Below are 4,249 nucleotides of genomic sequence, written 5' to 3'. Positions count from 1 at the left end.
AGCATTTGTTGTCAGATCGCCATAGGTGTAGCTCAAACTGACGGCTATATCAGTCAAACAGGCATATGCTGTGATCACCATTATACTTTTATTTAATCATCATGACACCATGACATAGCAGTTCCATTACACTTTCTTATAACAGCTGTATCGTATGACATTCTGACTTAGCAGTTAACCAGTCAGACCTTCATCAACGAACTGGCAAAGCTCTTACGTAATTTTCACAGGTGGTGGAGGGTTGTTGTCAGCAGCTGCTTAAGGTAATTAAAAAAGTAACATGTAGTCTGACTTAGCTCCTTTCCAAATGAAGTAAGCAGTAATGTCACTAAGTTATGGTTTCAAGGAGTTATCAAAATCTGATTTAAAGTTACTTTTTCAACGTAACTATGCCATCACTGCTTATTTCCCTACCAAGCTGCAACATAAGCACAACACAATGCAGTTGGTTTACAATAAATAGGTTAGGATAAAAGTCGATTAGCCACACTTACCACAAAAGTGCTGGGAGTTGAATAATTAAATTCAGAAACAGGTTACACCAAGCCAGCTGCAAAGGGGCTATGTGATTGGGACATACCAGTTGTGTAAAATGTGGGAGGTGGACTCCCTAACTCCTTCTAGTGACTTCTACATGTTTTTGTGTCAACATATCACACACAAATAGTCAGTCATAACATTTACAGACAAGTAAGAAGATGTACAGAACGGAATCACAACCCAATGTTGTCAACACATAGTGCTTAAATTCTAACGTGATTAACCCTCACCAAAAATAAAAGTTGTTTCACCTGGAGCCAAAGGAGGAGGGGAGGAGAGTGGAAATGGGAGAAGGGCCAGGTGAGGGGTGGGCGGTGGAGGGAATGGTGTGTGTGTGTGTGTGTGTGTGTGTGTGTCTTTGGCGGATGGAGGGAGAGGGGTTGGGGGTTTGAATGGGAGGTGGAGGTGGAGGTGTGCGAAAAACAGCTGACACTGATTGAACATTTAGATTACTAGTTTTTCCCAAACCTTGTCCTCAAAGCAAACTGACCTGCGTGTTTTCAGTTTAGCAAAACCCTGTTAATCAGACATCAATTAAAATCATGTGTGCTGAATTAGGGAAATGCTTAAGACTCGTAGGGCCTGGAGGACCAGTGCTGAAAAAACACTGGATTCGACAATGGCATTTTATTTATTAGATTTCAACCACAAAACAACATTGATTCAATGACACAGTTTCAACGCTAGGTAATTGGCTAGAGTGGGATGGTTGTTTGATGGTTGATCCACCATCAGTTGTCGACCTCAACCATACATGCAACCTTTGTGATGACATTTCAACATTGAATTAACATCTTTTGCCAACAAGCCAACAGCGAAGTAAGTGGCTGTGTGGTTGGGCCATCCTACTCATGTAAACGGTAGGGGTGGACCGCTCCACACCTTGTAGTATGTTGTAGATGTTTTCATGTCAATATATCACACACAGTCAGTAAGAATTGTTATGAACAAGTAAGAAAATGTACAGAAAGGAATCAGCACCAAATATCCTCTACAGGGCTTAATTTTAAATGTGATATCCCCCACTCACTAATAAAATGCTCTGACCCAGAGCTCCGATGAGGAGGAGAGGAGGGGAAGGGGTGTGGCAAAACAGCTGACATTGATTCAACATTGATCAGACATTGGTCATTAGATTTCAACCACAAAACAACATTGATTCAATGACACAGTTTCAACGGTTAGAATTGGATGGTTGTTTCATGGTTGATCCACTGTCAGTTGTCCACTTCAACCAAATATCAACCAAATATCAACCATTCTGACTATAATTCAACGTTGATTTAACATTGTGTGCTATCTGGGATGTTTTGTGCTTAGTGAAAATATTATCCTTGTTTAACAGTAAAATGATGCTATTATATTCAGCATTAGATATGCACAGTACAGTACAGCATCTCTCTGTTTTTCAGAGTTCTCTGTTGTTATTCATTAGCCTGGAAGTGAGACGTGTGTTGGTGCTTTGTTTGTACTTTTTCATTTATGTTAATTTAATGTATTTGTAAATGTGACTTAAATTAGGTGCAATCAATTAGTATTTATTTTAATTGTATTTTTGTTGACTGCTGGGAATAGGCACTAGCTCCCCCGTGACCCGGAATGGAGAAGCGGGTAAAGAAAATGGATGGATGGATTTTTGTTTAAAAAAGTATTTCAAAAGTGGCTTTTTGTGAAACTGTAGTTGTGTAAATATTTAGCACAAATATCTTACAATATCAAATAATAAATAGCCATATTTTTAACTTTCTGTCAACTTTTTTTTTTTTACTAAATCACGGTCGGCCGGCAAACGGCCACCTACCACCGGGCTTAGCCTCTTTTCTGGGGGAAACCCTGAGCAGCGATCCACTTTGGTCTTAGTTGTGTTCAAACTGACTAACCATTAGCTCAGACCTGTCAGAATTAAACTATATCGCCAACCTGAGGTCATTCAAAGCTATTTACAACAGGAAAGATATTGTTTGTAACCTTTAACCAGAACTCCATTTTAAAATGTCTGAAATATTCCTTTACACTTATCAATCATTTGCTGCAAATTAAAATATCTACAGGTCTTCTGTTCTTGTCAGTAATATAATTAGAAAGAGACAGAAGGCAAATTTCTCATTAAAGCTATGCGTGAGGGGGAACTCTGGTCAAATAATTAGTTTTTAGAAATCCTGGGAACTGTGAGGCTTTGGAAGGATTTCTAAAAACCCAAGTCACAGTCAGTTCACTGACTCCGTTGTAAATATGAAGGAAGCAATAATAACTAGTAATAGAAAAAGTTAATTTGTAAATTCAAAAGCTACAAAGTTTTGGGATCAAAATTGTTCTGTTTTTAAAATTGCCTTTAGTTATAATGAACTGGGAAACTAAAGTCTACCAAGTGTAGTACTACACAAAATACTCCAAATGATTGAAATTAGAAAATTTTCAAAGAACTCTAAAACAAGATACAAATGTATTGACCCCCTTTGGTTTGAAGCCCCAACCATGAGCTCCAAAGCCACATAATTAGTTCAATAAGCTCCACCTGTGAGCGACCTTAGGCTACGTTCACACTGCAGGGCTTAATGCTCAACTCAGAGTTTTTGCTGAGATCTGATTTCTTTTCTTGTGTGGTTAAAGATAATATGGATGCTACACATGTTAGCAAAAATATCTCAATTCTGAAGTTGTTGTGCAGTCAGAGCTGACTAAATTATCTGCTGTGCTTCATCCAGTGTTTACATTTGAACTTGCTGCTTCCCATCTACTCCAGAGGAGACTTGTGATACTTTCAGACACTTTAATACACTTTACTAATGTAAACGTTGGATGAAATGTGACATGACTGTTCAGACTGAGGTCATTTAAAAAAAACAAAAACAGGTTATCTGATTTAAGGTCTGATTTGGGAGATAAAAAAAAAGAATTTGTCACGTTTAGATTGTCATAAAAATCAGATATGGGTCATTTTGCCTGCAGTGTGAACCGAGCCCAAGTGTCAAACAAATTGAGTATGCTGTATACACCTGTTTTGATAGCCCCAGAATCAACACCTCTAAGTAGTAAGGACTACTATCAAGCAAGGGACATCATGAAGACCAAGGAATGCTTCAGACAGGTCAGAGACAAAGCTGTGAAGTACAGATCAGGGTTGGGTTATAAAAAAAACACCCCAGACCCCTGAAGATCCTACTGAGCTCCATTAATGATGGCCCCACAGCAAACCTGCCAAGAGAGGGTCAACCACCAAAACTCAGAGGATAAGGAGGGCATTAATCAGAGAAACCTGTACGAACACCATCCTTACAGAGAAGCATGGTGGTGGCAGCATCATGCTATGGGGATGTCCCCCCCCCCTCTAATCAGCAGGGATTGAGTAACTTGTCAGAGTTGAAGGAAAGATTGATGGGTCAAAATCTAGAGAAATTAGTGAGCTGAACTTGTTGTGAAAGGTGAAAATGGTGGAAACGAGACGAGTCACAAACCTGACCCAGTGAGACCTCACAGTGAGGAAACTCAGGCCCTATCTGGTCAGGAGGGGGAGAGCAACCCTCCATATCAAGATAACATCACCCAGCCTTCTGTGACTGGGGAGGATGGTCAAGATTTGCTGTTTGTTCAGCCCGCTGAAATTGCATATGGAACCATGCCGTGCCAGGCCCTCACATACCCTCACCTAGCTGGGGTGGTGAACCCTGCGTTCACCTACTATAACTCTCCAGTAATGGGGCCCTTATCT

Source organism: Kryptolebias marmoratus, linkage group LG12 (assembly GCF_001649575.2).
Source record: "Kryptolebias marmoratus isolate JLee-2015 linkage group LG12, ASM164957v2, whole genome shotgun sequence".
NCBI lineage: Eukaryota > Metazoa > Chordata > Actinopteri > Cyprinodontiformes > Rivulidae > Kryptolebias > Kryptolebias marmoratus.
This window is presented reverse-complemented; position numbering follows the sequence as displayed.